This window comes from Podarcis erhardii (assembly GCF_964252035.2).
Source record: "Podarcis erhardii genome assembly, chromosome: 9".
In the NCBI taxonomy this organism is placed as follows: Eukaryota; Metazoa; Chordata; class Lepidosauria; order Squamata; family Lacertidae; genus Podarcis; species Podarcis erhardii.
Window position 1 is genome coordinate 56,166,564 of NC_138512.1, and position 17,028 is coordinate 56,183,591.

Genomic DNA, 17,028 nt, shown 5'->3' on the forward strand with positions numbered 1-17,028 from the left:
AAATGAGAGCTGGTCACAGTTCCACAGGCAAGTTTCTAATTGTTTGTATTTTTCCTGTGAATTGCTTTGAGCACCATGTATGTACAGTATATGCAAAAGAAGTGGCACACACATAAAGTCATTATAATATTCCCCGAGCAAAATTGCCACCATGTAGAGCTCTGTTAACCTACTCTGTAGCTGCTTTTCAAAGTAATACAGGAAGTGACCTAACCCCCCCCCATCTCTCAATCGTATCTAATCCCTTTCCTTTCAGTCTAGCTAAAATGGAAGAGCAGATACAAGCCACAGCAGAGATTATGGTACATCTGGGAGCTGAGTTGCTGTATGATTAGTTACCATTTAATTTCTCTCTCACTCCCACTCCTTTTATGGGCAAGTGAGGCACACACACTTAAGTGGTTTTCCTTAATGCACAATTCATGCCATATCTTCTTCTGTGACAATGGCAAACAGCACTAAGCAGCACTGATTCCTCACTTCATTCTTTTATGTCCTTTGCACAGAGTGGAGGGGTTGGTTCTGGAGTTGTGTCATTTTCTAGGCCAGTCCCAAAGCAAACACACCATCATTTATTAATATATAGGCCATCACTGGGAAACATGAACAATGACTTATTGTGTAAGAGACTGTTGATGCGTCAAGTTCAAGCCCCCAGAATTCCTCCTCCTGGGCCCACAATTGACCCATAGGATCCCTTCAATTCCATTGAGAGCCCTTTGTTTTGTATTTCTATTAATAATTATGTTGGGCGTACATATTTGCATGCCTGTATACCCAGAATGCACTGTGCTCCCCCCCTTTTTTTACAGATAATCCAAGGCAAAGCTGTTGCAAATTCTAGACTCAGAGTTGAGAGGACTCCAGCTTCCCTCCTCCAAAAATATATTTGGGCAACGGGGTAATGAAGACCACTTCTCCCCCGTCATTCATTTTATATATCCCAGACTTACCTCTTTAGAGTGTGCAGAGTGATTAATGTAAGTGTGAAATCCTTTTTAATATCCTTTCTTGAAAACCTTTGGAGGTGTAGGGTTTCAGCGCAGCACTCTTCTCTGTAATTCAAACTGAGTACTAACTTGTTATAGCAAGTGTGCAATAAATAATGGATTTTACTTGGAGTGAAATCCTGTGCGTGATGGACTTGTTGTATTACAATAAAGCTTTATAGGAAGGACTTGTATTTATTTCATTGCTGAAAAGCTTTGCAAATGCATATTTTGGCTTTTTACCTGGAATCTTGGATAGCACCCCTCTAATAAAAAATAACAATACTTTTCTTTGGCTACTGACAGTGGAATTAGAATTCCAGTTAGCAGCAGTGTTGTGATTTTGGACACACATGAAAAAAGGGAAGGATGCAGGGCTACTAATGTCCAGAACCAGATGGTTATCTCTGCAGCCGAGGTCCTTTACTGTCTCTGGATACTTTTTTTTGTACTGTACTTCAGCAAATACTTGACCTGGCTTTTGTGTAGATTCACAAGCTGTCCCTCCAAACAGCAGGAGATTTATTATGTCTTTAACTTTTAATTTCCTTGCTTGGATTGTGGAAATGATGTGATGTGTGAGTCCGATGGTACTCCTTAAACAAATGCTGCCAGTATTTTAAACAGAACAAATAAGTTTGTTTCGGAATAAACAGGGTGTTGGGGGAATAAACTTTTCTTAAAACAGCTTTCAGGATTTACTGCATGTTGATCCATCATTCTCTTGGCAAATTTTACTATGGAAGGAGAACAAATATAAAAAACACACTTTTGTGTGGGTGTACAAGTCAACACACACCACTGAACAACTTTCATCTTAAAAGTGTTTGGAAATTTCTTGAGACTAGGACTTTCAAACCCTTACATGCCTATTCTCAAGATGCTGAAGCCTATTAGTGTCAGACTCTTCGCTGGAAGGTCTTGTGCTGATGTTATTTTGTTGAGCCAGGGCAGATCATGTGCAAGTAAAGTGTGGGATATTTAACCTTACAATTCATTCAGGATGGAAGAAGGAACCATGCTAACATGAAGGGCAACGAAGGAAAGTTGCTGAGAATCCAGAAAGTAGATCTCTGACTAGCTATAACTGGTGTATCCCATCCTGCTTCAGAATAAGTTGCATGAGGAGGGGAACAGTCCTTAGAAAATGTTGCTGTCAGACATTGCAAACTAGGGTAGCCAATCTGGACAGAAAAGTTGTTGATTTGCAAAATAGCATATATATATATATATAGCTAAATAGCTATTTTTATGGGAAATTGGCACTGCTGACATGGGGTGCCATTTGTCTGGATTTTCCCGGACATTTTTACTGCTAGATACGGTGTTCCAGATATGTCTGGGAAATTCCGGGTGTATGGCAACCCTATAAGAAGCAACGAGGACCAGAATCTTCTAGGTGTTCATATCAGCAAGGAAATCTGGCTTAATAAGCTTTTGTATACCAGGGAAAGCTCAGCTGGTAGAGCATGAGACTCTTAATTTCAGGGTCATGGGTTCAAGCCCTACATTGGGAAAAAGATTCCTACATTGCAGGGGATGGATTAGATAACCCTTGTGGTCCCAACTCTATAAGTCTATAGGTCAGGACCTGATTCACATTGGCCTATAGCTGTGGTTGTCCTATATGATGAAATGCCCTTCCCTCTGTGGCAGCCACCAGTTGCTTCAGATATCATGTAAAACCTTCTCCTTTTGCCCAGGCTTTTCCTCATTCGTAAGACTGGACCTTCTTTGATGTGCTTAACTCCCTTGAACTTATTGTTTTATTTGCTTTCAAATGCTTTGGCATGCTTTTAGACCACTATTCTAGGCTGTATTTTTTGCTTAAATAATATTGTTTGTTTTTAATATTGTATCACTGCTTAGACTTTTCTTTCTTTTCTAATGTTAATCAGAATGTAAGTGCTCTTAAATAAACAAAATAATGAACAAGGGATGTTCTTGGTGGTGAGGCCATTTATCTTGAAGTTCCCTCTGGCTATCAGCAGCCTGAGTCTCTCCCTGAAGCCTCTCTCAAGTTACCAGTTCAGTCTTGCCCACCGCATTGAAGTAAGTGTCACAAGCACACAAAATTCACTTGCACGTACTGATTTTTCTTGCTACTGTTTGATGATTTGCGGTGCTCATGCTCGGTGGTGTCTTCTCTTTGATGCCAAATAACACAAATGGTTGGTTAATCTCCGGTTCCTTTAAAAAAAGAGAGAAGTTCATCTAATGTTTTGTCTGACAGTCCTCTCAGAATTAATGGGGGGCCGCCAATGGCATTCCACAGCTGTTGTCCCTGTTTACAAATTGTAACACATGAGGACGTTCCCATTGTGGGGCATATGGAGCATGTTCTGTATGTTACGTTTAGCATTCTGCGATGTCTTGTTAAATCTCAATTTTACGGCCTTACCCTGTAAGGCTTTTCTGAACGAGACAGACAAGAGAGACAGGTGTGTCACAGATTCAGCTTGGTGACAAGTTTTCAAATTCAGACGCATTCTTTGAGCCACAAAGTAAAGGAGCAGCTGGTGGCTCAAGGGCCTATCTGATTCTGCTGGAATTTTTGTGGCAGAAAGAATGAGTTGTTTTGTACTGCCTGAGAGCAACACCAGGCACATTTCTGTGGAGATATGATTTGTGTTTGATCTTGTCAGGTGGACTTTAGCCTTCACTAGTGGTCTGGCCATTATCTGTTCAGCTCTAAACAGTGTCTTGTGTTGGGGTTTGAATATTCTCAGCTCCTATTAAGATCAAAACTGTCTGAAAGTGCTGAGTGTGTCTGAATATACAGGCCTCATTATTTATCAAAACGTGACACGAAGGAAGAGAAGACTGTATGGGTACTGCGATTACATCTACAAGATCATTTATGACAGTCATTTTAACACCATTGCTTTCCTTCTAGAAGGAATACTGTCGGTTCAGAGTTGGGATGCAGCTGAGGCAAAGGCAGAAAAGCATAAAAAAGCCAAATTGTGCTGTTAAAGGCAGATCAGTAGTTGGGTTCTGGAACGCAGAGACAAGGATGCAAAGGACCAGAAGTAATAATGGTGGAGGAACTGAGGTTGTATTCAACAAAGTCCTACTCAGAGTAGACCCACTGAAATTAATGGATCTAAATTAGCCATGTCCATTACCATCAATGGGTAATAGGACTAGCACTGAATAACACTCTGTTTTTATTGCAGATATCAATGCAAACTGTCCTGATCCACACATCCTGGTCTCTCTCAGAAAGAGCATGATGTACCCCCACCAGAGGTAGTACTACCCTTCCCTTAACACTGTTGAAAGTAGAATAATGTATAATCACCCAATACCAGCATGAACACACAATAAAATCTGGAGGGGCCCATGTGTGTTCCTCTGATCAAAAGAAAACATAATTTTTCCAAGTAGTTCTGGTCATATTTATTTAAATCTAATAAGTTGCTTTGAGAATATAGCATTATCAGTGCTCAGCTATTTCAGTAAGTAGCACAAGAGCAAAATAGGAAAATGCAAACATTTTGTGCTTAAGAGTTGTATGATAAACCAGATTACCTCATCATATTCCTCTTCTGCTTTGCTTTGCCAAGCTTTCTGATGTCGAGTTCCCATGTAAACACATGTAGCACTACAACTTTTCAAAGGCCCCTTGAGTAATTATCCTAAGATATTTTCAGAGGTAGGCCAAGAGGTTCCATGTGAAATTTCCTGGAGATGTTAAATGGTCATAAAGTAAAATTGAACATAGGTTTGAGGAATGTGCATTGCAATTCAATATGGCAAGCAAAGATCTATACAACAGAGGCAACATTTTAAATCATGGTCTCTTTGCATGGGGAAATAAGAGATCTGGGTATCCCTGCCACCCGATCATTATAAACATCAAATGATGTTCATGTAGTCAAGGTGCCTCTAATTATATAATTTGTAATTATGAGGTAATATTGGGGAAGCATCACAGAAGCACTGATTATTCACATGTTTGAGCTGAAGATGATGTCTTTCAGAGCATAAATTCTATCCAGTGGTGAAGAAAAAAATGCACTGATCTGTTTGTTGTTTTGCTTCGAAGAAGTCAGAAATTCATTCATCATTCATTCGTGCCAGGCCAGGAAATTAAGACTGGCTCAAAACATTTTTTAAAACAGAAAATGACATTCAGGGTGTATGTACACCTCTCTGAGAAGGGCATGTAAGGAATTCCCTTGACAATTTATTCCTCACTCACTGGGCCAGGGATAGGGACTATGTGGCCCTTCAGATGTTTGTTAGACTTCAGGTCCCATCATCCTTGACCTTTGGCCATGCTGGCTGGAACTGGCATCTAAGAACATCTGGATGGCCACAAGTTCCCCATCTCTACCTTAGGCTGCCTCATTTGTTGCAACTCCAGATGTTTGAGTTTTGTCCTACTGTCACTTGGACCTGGCCTCCTATGATCTCTCTTGTAAAGTGAAACAGCTGAGTAAAGTTCACACTCTGTCTGCAATCCTATACACACTTGGGAGTGAACCCTACTGAATCCAGGCGTGAGCTACACATACTGCAGAAAAAAGGTGGCTGTCCTGAACCCCTGGCCTACCTGGCATCAAGTCAGTATGTCATGCTCAAAGTCCAGGGGTTAAGCCACACAAGCAAAGTTCAAATCCAAAGTCCAAAGGTCAGGAAACACAGCTCAAGGTCTATCCAAGTAGCCAAGTCTGAAGTCCTGCAGTCAGGATACAGTCAAACCTGAAGCACAGTCCCATAGAGGTACAGGAGCATCCAAGACAAGATCCATCAACATGGGCAGTTGAGCAGACAGCGCACCTCAGCTCTGCTTCCCTTTTGTACTTTGCATGCTGATTGCAGCATATGGGCTTGAGGAGACACGTGACCCTCACCTGTCCTGAGCCTAATCCATCTGAGGAATCACACCCCTCCTCCCAGAGCTAGCAAGCCCCACCTGGCCAGCTTGGGAGCTGGGCTGTGGGTCCTTGCCTGCCTCAGCCTCCTGAAGCTCCCTACACCTCAGAGCCTGCCATGTTCATGGAGACAGGGGCCCCTCTGGCTCTGGTGGTGCGTCCTGCTGCTCTGACCTCCATCCCCTCGTCGTCCTCCATCACCCTGCGAGTACTTCCTCCCCCATCCCCAGCTTGCCCCAGTGTGTCCCAGTCCTGGCTACACCGCTTGTTGGGATCCTCTTCCTCCTCTTCCCTGTCGTCCTGCCAGTTTATGACAGTGCCAGAATAGGCTGTACCACATCAGTTTCAAGATGAAGGAAGAGAAAGGAAGTAGGACAATTCCATTGGCTCTGCCTTTGGTCCTCCCTCAGCTGCCATTCCACCAGGCTACCTGAACTGCTTACATCAGTGATGGCCAAACTCGGCCCTTTACCTGTTTTGGGACTACAGTTCCCATCATCCCTGACCACTGGTCCTGTTAGCTAGGGATGGTGGAAGTTGTAGTCCCAAAACATCTGGAGGGCCAAGTTTGACTTTCACTGGCTTACATCATAGCTGATCATTATTAAAAAACTTTCTAGCTTTAAGAACTAGTGCTTGAGTTTGCTTTTCCCCCACCTCCCTTCCCTTTCCCCTTTCCCTTTTGTGTCATATCCTTTAGACTGTAAATTTGTGGGATTATCTTTTTTTTTTACTGCATGTATGCTGCTATGGGAGTCTACTTGAGTGAATAATGGGGCCTTGTGCTCGACTAAATAAATAAATAAATAAATAAGAGCATCTTATTATATGAAAACGATCATCTCAGAATCAGCCCTAAGCAACTCCTATAATAGTTCAGGATGGTGGGTTTTTCTGAAAACCTACTTTATTTAATGTGATATTTTTAGCATTAAGAAATGAACAATTGCATGCACGGGATGGGGCTTTTTTTAAAAAACATGGAAATGAAACAGAGAGTAGGATGAATAAGGTTTTGGTTACAAACCCAAGAGAAAGGACAGGGTCCAAGAGGAAAAATTCCTGCATTGAATTAACACATTTTACAATCACGTTGCCATCCTTCTCTGCAAGACAAATAAGGAGACTGAAAGAGACACTTGGAATGTAAACCATAACTGCATAATTTTCCTTGTCAGCTGATGCACACTGAAATTCTTACAATAACATAATAATACAAAATTAGGGACAGGTTTTCCCCCCTGTTTTATGAGTGTTTCCCTTTCTGCATATTAAAAAGCCATTGTTTCTTTATTTATCCCTCTCTGTGGAAGATAGGGTTTTCTCCAAAGAAATCTATGTGCCATAATACAACCTTATCCTTCCTTCTTATTTTAGTTGTTTGTAAAGGTTTGGAACTGGAGCCTTTTCTTCTTGTTTTATTAGCAGTGGATGCCTTTCCCACTTCCAAACACTAACAGTATATTTTGGCCACATGAGATAAAATATTCTGGTTCTTACGGAGCTGTTCATATGTGTGGCTGTCTTCCCTAAAGCTCCCCTTTTCCTCCCTTCCTAAGAGCAGCAGCTGTGACCCATGCAGTCGCCCAGTGGATGAAAGGACAATAAAACTCTGAAGCGACATAGTTGCTTGGTAACCACCTGCCAGGAAGCACAAGAATGGAACATATACAGTGCCCTGGAGACTGAGGGCATCACGTAGACAAATGGGTGCCATGCAGTTGGCCTGAGGATCAGAAGTGTTGAGCATGAAAATATCCTACAAGGCAGTCTCACGCTATACGCACTGAACATAGCAGCACCTCAACTGCATCATATTATAGCCACAGCAAGGATTATTTCTTAACTATGACAACAGTCTTGGACAACTTTACCATATAAGTGCACAGAAAAATATCTAGAATTGGAAAAGAGATGACAGAATGGAAAAGCACATGTAATTTAGCCAAGCATTTCTATTTAAATACAATTAAAATAGTTAATCTTGTTTAAATTTTGAGACATTTGCATTCTTTGCTGTGGGTCAAGGCTATGGACTTTGGACGCGCATCAGAATCCCAGATTAGGTTAGCCACGGTTTGTGCTCAGAGTAAAAACAAAATAGCAGGCCTGGCTGCATTTGAAGTAAGCAGAGCTGCAATTTTGGGAGCTGCTTTCCCAGATGTTGAGTCACAAATGCCAGCCATCTTGAAGTAGATGATCTTGCGTAACTTAAGGCTTTCCCCATGAGATTATGTCCGCGTTGGCCTGTGACTTTAAAATAGATCGCTTTCATCTGGATTTTGTCGGCCTCTTCCAACTTTGGAGCAAACCTGGAATCAGGACAGAACGACTGATCTCTGATATAATTCTCTTTTATACAGTTACCCAATGGAAAGCATTTGCATGTTTAATAGCCTGTGTGGAACTGATATGTATGGCCCCATTACTACATGTTGAAATTAGAGTGTCATGCATTTACAGAAGACTGTCCTCTACCTGAATGGCTGTTTGAAGGAGTCCTTTACAGTGGTACCTCGGGTTACAGATGCTTCAGATTACAGACTCTTCAGGTTACAGATTTCGCTAACCCATAAATAGTACCTCGGGTTAAGAACTTTGCTTCAGGATGAGAACAGAAATCGCACGGTGGCGACACAGCAGCAGAGGGAGGCCCCATTAGCTAAAGTGGTGCTTCAGATTAAGAACAGTTCCAGGTTAAGAACAGACCTCCAGAACAAATTAAGTTCTTAACCCGAGGTACCACCATATATGACAGACTGCCCAGTCCAAGTCCATTTTGAAAATAAACCTTAGGACATCTAGCTATACGACTGTGGATTGAACTGGTTTGCATGCATGCTATGCTGAGGGAAGAATGGGTGGACTTCATACATCTGACTGAAGTCATTTGAAAATCTGTACTTCCAATCAAGTGTGGAAACCTGATCTGCCTCCATGAGTTGTATCTGCACACACATAACCAGCTCAGCCCTTGGAACTAAAAGCTAAAAATCAGCCTAGGCTGGCCAGTAAAAATCACGCATGCCGCAGCTTGGAAGTGTCATGTGCACTGACCCATACTAGCAACAGATCAGAATGTCAGCTACAATTGTCAGAGTCGTGTCTCTGAAACAATGGCACAAGCATCATGTTCTTTTGTGGATCCTTTGATGATGCCTGTACAAAATATATGCTGGTGGAATGTGCTCCGTGAGAGAAAAGGGAGTGCAACATTATTTCATGTATATGGTTGCTCTACAGCATTGACGTGTCTTCTTCTCCCCGGATCACCTTTCCGGATGCAGAAAGTGTAGCTGTTCTGCTGTTCATGCTAGGATAGGCAGGCTACTGGTATTTTGACTATTCCTGCAGCTGAGGATGTGATGAGTGAGCTGTCACGTTTTGAGGAGGAGGGGATTTAAAGGAGTGGACTGGAGAGAGCAGGAAGCCCTTAAAGAATTAGCCCATGCTAAACCTTTCCTCGCACGGAGCACTGTGTGTCTCCTTTAACACATTTTAGCTGTGCACTTTCCAGTTTAGAATTCAGCTGCATGGGAATGGCAAAGCAGGGGAGATTATTTGTTTTCAGGAGGATAACAGCCCACCTTCTACACAGATTATGATTTGGATTTCAGTCCTGAAGCTACCGCTTGTCACCGATGATATTTTCATGAGTGTTTCCCTTCTGTGGGCAACATGAAGATGATGGTGGTGCATGATTTGTATCAGTAGACATGCAGTGATTCAGGTGCCTTGGGAAAATGTGGTGGTTCAGTTTTGACCCATTGTAGCCTCCACTTTGATGTCTTCTTCCATCATAGGGTAGTCATGACCTTTATAACCAAGATCATACTGCCCTTACATTTCTGAAAATAGATATTAATTTCATCTATGTCCTGTCTTTTTCCTTACGCTGACAATAAAAGGGATATTGAAAACCTGGGCTATATGATATGGACATGTTGACTTCACTGCAGTGTCAACACTGCCATTTCTGTGTGTGGGTCACTGATGTCAACGCTGCCTCTTTGCTTGTTAGTTCACCTTTCATTGGTCATACTGTAGGGTACATTTCTCAAGCTCCACAAACTGAATGTATCTCCCTTTCCTAGGAATAGATATATTTCCAAACTATACAAAATAACTAACGATCTTATTTTGTCATGATCCACTCTATATTTTTCAGAAGGGATAATGTATTCTCTTTTTATTGCTTCTTCCTTTTATTGCCAACAGTTAGTAGGCTGCAAGAAGAGGGGAGCAAGTGACCACTTTCTTATCTGTAACATTCAATTGAAGAACAAATAATTTTGGCCAACAACTCGTGGAGCAGTCAATGGAAAATAATTGTGGGAATTAAAAACATATTGCTCACACAATTCAGGGCTAACCAGGCATGTTATGTAAGAAACTTATGAATTATGATTATATCTTGCAGTAATCATGAAGTGAAAATGTGAATATTATAAAAGCTGAGAAAAAATGTACTCAAGTCAAGCGCTGAGATGTATTACATTTGGTTTTAGATGGATTCCAGCAATATAACTAAAGAGCCTCAAGAGCAATAGTTTGATTTTATATGTAGCAATGATTAATTCTCTCTCAGTCTTTCCCCTTTTCTGATGTTATTTTCAATTTGTCTTTCATTTTGCTTTTACAGGTCAATTGTTGACTTAGTCTTAGGCTTATATCAAGTAGTGTCCATGCACCAAAAGGAGCAGACATTGAAACAGCTCCCCCCCCCTCCTGCCTGTACACCCAAATTTTCCTTGGGAGACTGAAGGAGCTTGACACTATCTCACAAAGACCCTGCTCCACTGAATTGAAATTTCAGCCTTCACGACATAGGAAAACGGCCAAATAAACAGCTATTTTCGTGGAGGAGGGTCAAGATATTAACTGATATGCATGAAATTTCATATATAGCTATATAATCCCTAGTGCAGTAAGATAAGACCTTTGCAGCAGGCATAAAAAAAGAGTTTTTTTATGAACAGCCCTAGTAGGGCAGTAATTGTTCCTTGATAATTTGTTACCCCCTCCATGATGGCACCAGGGGCAGCCCGACCCCTGCCCCCCTTCCTACACCTCTGCCCCCCCAACTCACAACTATAGTCACTTTTTAAATAGCTAAACAGGCCACTGAGCTAGCAAGATAAGCACAGCCTTGCATGTATTGCCAATGTCAGGACCTGGGACCCACTATTGGGACCCATGTCTGGGCTGCTTTCCTTAGCATTTGTAGTGCTTTTGCAAGTTATAGGATTCCTGGCCATCAGGTTACCTTCTCTAGGCCTTGATTTCACACATTAGGAGCATCCATTTGCTCTCTTCCAGTTTCCCCTTCCTATGTGTTTATTGAAGTCACCCTTCACAAAATGGATGCATTGACACTGTTGTGAAAATTATTCCTAAATGTGGAATTCTTTGCTGCTCTTGGCCTCTGGGTCTTGACCTTCACTCCCAATTGGTGTGTAATTGTCTTCTCCCTAACATTAGGCTGGAGCTACATGCAAATGTCCCTTCCCCACAGTGTGGAGAATGGTTGATAAAAACCTCCATAAAGGAAGGATCTTCAACTGATCTCTGCTAATTCACATCAGCTGTGCATCAGATCTCTCTCTCTCTCTCTCTCTCTCTCTCTCTCTCTCTCTTTTGTGTTAAGGAAAGAATTATGCTGGGGCAGGAATTGCAAGGTCAGCTACCACAGCTATCTGCAAAGACGCCAGAAAATTGTCATGTGCTGCCAAAAATGTTTTCTACCTCAGTATGCTGTAAATCTGACACAGGAAGGTTGCATGCACTTTTGCAGACAGGGGATAGTCATTTATTTCCCCATTTAACATGCTTTATTGAGTTTAGAATCAAATAAAGAGGCTATATTGCAAGAAAAGCGTGCTTCAGAGTTAAATGAGTTCTGTCAGTTTATGAAGTCTGAGGACCTTCCTCACTATGAATTGGCCTGTTTTCTTGGTCTATCATTCAAATGGGCAACGGTATCTGGAAGGAGGGAAACACTCTTTTGGGCATTTTGTTTTTCTTAAGTAGAGATCCATCTTCCACGGATTCCACCAAGAATGATAAAATTTGGAGCAGTGCTACACTGCTATATAGGAGGGTGAAAAGATGGATTCCCTTTAGAATTATTATTTTATAAGTGCCCTAGTAATAAGACAGCAAAAGCATAGATAGCTGTGGTATGGTGTTGATCCATAGAATTTTAGTAATGTAAATATCTGGAGCAAGCCTTCCTCATCATCTTACTACTTACTACATCTTACTATTTTGGATATGGAGCATTCACTTGCCACTCAGAATTAGCAGAGGGCTACTTCAGCTGTGGGACCCGGGTGGTGGGCTTGCCGATCGGAAGGTCAGCGGTTCGAATCCCTGCGATGGGGTGAGCTCGGTCCCTGCTCCTGCCAACCTAGCAGTTCAAAAGCACTTCAAAGTGCAAGTAGATAAATAGGGAAGGTAAACGGTGTTTCCGTGAGCTGCTCTGGTTCACCAGAAGCAGCTTAGTCATGCGGGCCACATGACCCAGAAGCTGTACGCCAGCTTCCTCGGCCAATAAAGCGAGATGAGCACTGCAACCCCAGAGTCATCCATGACTGGACCTAGTGGTCAGGGTCCCTTTACATTTATACTTCAGCTGTGACTTTCTTCCAATAAGGATTTTTAATACCTTTTTCAGAAATAAGGGAGTGACCATACAGACATTGCATTCACCCCTGGCACATACATTAGGGGAAGCTGATATCTTTCTCAGTTAATATAAATCAGGATCCATTCACACATTCTGCTGTGAACTACTGTCTGCACCTGGACAGAGGCCCCCATTAAAGCCCCTGTTTTGTTCATTTGCGGAAGTGGTGAGGTTTTGCCTAAAAGAAGGTGTGTGGGGTTTTTTTTAATATGGTGTGACTGTGTGTGGTAAAAGGCATTCTTTACAATTTCTCAGTTCCCTGAAAGAATTGCATCAATAAGCAAAGGGTTTATTCATAAAAATCAGAGCATGTAGTCAATTGCAGAAGCTCTTCCACCCCCATTCCCCCTTCTGTGGTTCAGCACGGTTAGAAAGGAAACATAAAAGGACCAGGTCTACAGAGAATTTCTATGTGGTAGGTTGCTAATTCACAGATGATGTGGAGTTTTGTGGATTAAGATGCAATTAACCCCAACAGCTGGATTTGCCTTACAGTTGAGTGCTTGGAGGTATAATCCACAAGTGTAAATAAGAAGTTTGGAAATTCAGATTTCCACTAGGCAATGCAGAGATCACGTTTGTAGTTTGTAGCCGGAAGCCAATTCATTTGGGTGCCTTCAAACCTAGCAGTTGTGACAATCATGGGTGCTTAATCTATAGGGATGGGATGAAAGAAGTTAACACCAATAAATTCACCTGCATTCATGGCACATTGCTATACCTGACATGGCCATTTAGTGTATTGTATTATTTCAGCATTCCTCTCCCTTTCCCCGTAACCTTCCACCAAGGTGCTCATTAGCTTAGAGAGCAAAAGCAATACATTATTATTTCAAATATTCTTGCTAACTTTTGTATATTATTGCAACAGTAAACCGCACTGTATTGAAACAGTTGATCTTTCATAGGTCACTACTTATAACAAACATGCAAGGAACACCCCCTCCTCCCTGCTCCCACTGAATACATTTCCAATAACACATCATTGGGGAAGCAAATTTTGAAACATATATAAGAATGCTTAATATTAGGAGTGTAGTATTACAAGTATCTGGGCAATGCAACCTATATTTTTTTCCACGGTCACTAGGAAAGTTCTTCTGAATATCAGTTACTGGAAACCACAGGATTCAACCTCTTCTGCTTGAATCCTGCTTGCTGGTTTTCCACAGTTCAGCCACTGTGAGAACAGGATGCTGGACTTGGTGGGCCATTGGCTTGGTCCAGAGGACTCTTCTTGTATTATTCGGAGTACCAGCAACTTATATGAAAGTCTATTAAGAACAATAGAACCAAAATGACTGATGATGTTATTGTATTATTTGTTTATTTATTGCAATTGTCTCCTGCCTTTCCTCCGTGGAGCTCAGTGTGGTGTACTTTGTTCTTCCTCTTCCCATTTTATCTTCACAACAACCCTGTGAGGGAGGTTAGGCTGAGATACAGTGATTGGCCAAAGGTCTTCCAGTGAGCTTCATGGCTGAGCAGGCATTTGAACCATTGCATCTCGGGTCTTAGTCCAACGCTCTAGTCACTACATCACTCTGGCTCTACATAACAGAACACCATAAGTGTACCTGTCACTTTACATGAGCTAAAATTCAACATGGGGAAACAGAAAGTGGGGATGGGCAGGAGGGGAGGTAAATGAAGGAAGGGGTGAATAGGCTTAGATATAACAGGGCATAGGGAAAATACATGACTTGTTTATCTCAGGTGCATTTAATGTGTACTGAAAAATACACAGGGCACGTTCACCCGAAGCTCTGCAAATGAATAAGCAAGAACATCCACCAAATCTGCCTGAACAGAAAGCAAGCGAACAAGAAGGCAAAATCCCCTACTACTTGATTTCCTTTTTCTCCCCAACGAGTTGTGCAAAAACCACAAAGAAATACAAAGTTTCTTATTGTATAAAAGCTGTTTCTAGCATCTACTAAAAAAAAGAAGAAGTCTAATTTCGTTCTAAGCATATGGTTGGCTATTCCAGGGGGTAAACTTCCTAAAAATTACTTCCAGAAGAGACACTCACATAACAAAATCACATTGTACAGATGATGAAACCTTGGCAGAAAGACATTTCAGCACTGCTGCCAGAGAGAGGAGTTTCCAACCATGTAGGCAAATTCACTTCCTCAGTGATGATTGATACTACCATTATGCCTTCTTCTTGGTAACTTTTCAGTATCTGTTATGTTCCATCAGCCTAACCATTCTCACTGCTTATCTTTTTAGCTTAAGAGCAGAGTGAAGATGCTTTAGTTTAAACCAGTCAATAGATTGTTTACAGTGGCTGTGCCTTCTGCTTTCTTAGGCTAATGTCTGGGCCAGTCGGGCAGCTGCTCGAGATTCTTGAGCATGCCACTTCCTCCGCCTGTCATGTGCAGCCACTGCCACACGCAGAACTGAGCTTTTTGCACATAACTGCTACTGTCATTTCTCTGAGTATTTGCAGATGCAGGCAAAACCTTGATTCTGCATGGGGCAGCAGTCACACATGACTGGATAGCAATGGGCAGGGAGTCAACCTGCAGAGCAATTTCAAAGCGTCACCACGTACCTAGTGGACATGTGAGAAGACCCAAGGTTTTAATCGGATATGACTGGTAACAATTAGATGTGCTCTGTAGATGTGAGGGAGCTGTGCAGTGTTGTCCTTTGTACAGTACTATCAATGTGCATGGCGCTTTACAATGCTGGTGGGCAAATTGAAGGCTGCATTCCTTCAGGGGAAATGTTTGGGTGTCACCTACCAGTGATGGGTAGGGCCAGCGCTGGCGGTGATTAGGAGCAAAGCCAAATGATGGGGATAAAGCTGTACAGAAACCTCTTACACCTCATCCCACGCCATTCATATTCTCTATTCCTCTCCCTCCCTCCCTTCTCTCACCCATCAGAAGAGGATAGGTCCCTACCATGAGAGACCTGTAATATAAAATATGATTTAACAAGCAGAATCTTTTTGTTTGAGCCATTCATGTTTTATTCATCTGATCACTGTACTTGCCAATGATTCCCAGCTCTCAAACAGCATTCAGTGGCATTTTCTTTCTTTTCTTTTCTTTTTCTGGAAGCTACTAAATGATGCTATACAATTCTATATGCCCTTCATGTGGAAGTCATAGCCGGATAATCTGTTCCAGTGCAATATTATCACCCATTCTCCTGCTGTAACATTATATAAATCTGAGTGCAAAACCTTGTAATTCCCCAAGCTCATCATACAGGGAGCCTAATATGAAGTGTTTGATCAGATGCACATGGGGGCATTCATATGTCCCAAATGCCCACAATATAATCTTGGCGTCGTGAGACAATGGAAACAGCTTTCAAAGCTGATGTTCATGTGTTCCAGTATTATTTTAGAAGGCTGGAGACAAGAAAGATCAGCTCAGTTGTGGGATCATTAGCGCCAAGGAATGCCTTGGAGACCTTGTGACATCACAGGTATTCCTTCTCCACATGTGACCATTTCTGTTCTGTGTTGCAAATGTCCTCTTTCATAAGGTGAGTCAAGTGAAGGTCTTAGCCTGCAAAATACAAGCGAAGGCCTTTGTCTATGAAAGATACAATGTATTGCAGTCTACACACTCTCTCACACACAAAAGAAGGCTACAGATAACTCTTTATCTTCGCCTTCCTGTTTCCACAAATCAGAACCTAGAAGCAACTTCAGTAAAAGCTAAGTTCTTGTATCAAAGAACAGAAAATGTAAGATCATATTGCTGAGACACAGTGCCAAGAGTCTGGTAACTCTGTACAAAGGACCTCCATCCCAACAAACACAAACCACCCTGGCCATATTAAAGTAGGGGGGAAGCAGCAGAAAATGAATAATAATTTTAGAGGGAGGGAATAGGCCAGGTAAACATACTTCCTCTCTGCAATCAGGACCAATTCTATTTTACTCTTGAAAACATTCCCTAAAAAATGAACGTAACTGCTAGAGCTGTTGCAAACTGGTGCATAAATGCGACCAGATTATGATCTTAGATGTTATATTTATACCCTGCTATTCTACTGAAATAACACTCAAAGCAGCTTACAGTACAAAGCAACAGAAATATAATATAATAATATAAAATATTAACAACAACAATTATATTAGTCATACACATCCCATCTGGGTGGTTTTCCCTGGTTTGAAACTACGTTTTCAATATAATATCAATAAATGTAATGGGGGGTTATTGCTTTTTTGTTATTATGTTATGCATTTTGTGTATGTTTATGTCAGCAGAACAAGATAAGGCTCCTTTTTAGCATGAGGGTAGCATTATGGAATTATTCTACGGCTTGGGTTGTGATTGAATTGTAGTTTGCTTAGGATACTGGAGTCTTTTGTATAGAATTCCAACATGTTGAGATTGACTGTAACATTCCAGCAAGTGGCAGGCAGGGAAGCCTACAGTGATATCTCCCCCCATCACCACTAATCTCATCAAACTAGGTGAAGTAAGTGGGGAAG

General features: G+C 41.7%; 1 long non-coding RNA gene across 1 annotated transcript; it reads right to left on the bottom strand.

Moving 5' to 3' along the window:
• Positions 1 to 3,064: 3,064 nt before the first annotated feature.
• On the bottom strand, positions 3,065 to 7,508 carry LOC309350449. The gene is made up of 5 exons (XR_014160383.1): positions 7,373 to 7,508; positions 6,900 to 6,978; positions 5,551 to 5,676; positions 4,524 to 4,676; positions 3,065 to 3,179 (listed from the first exon to the last, which is right to left on the bottom strand). It is a non-coding gene; the product is annotated as an uncharacterized lncRNA (long non-coding RNA).
• Between the last annotated feature and the right edge of the window lie 9,520 nt (positions 7,509 to 17,028).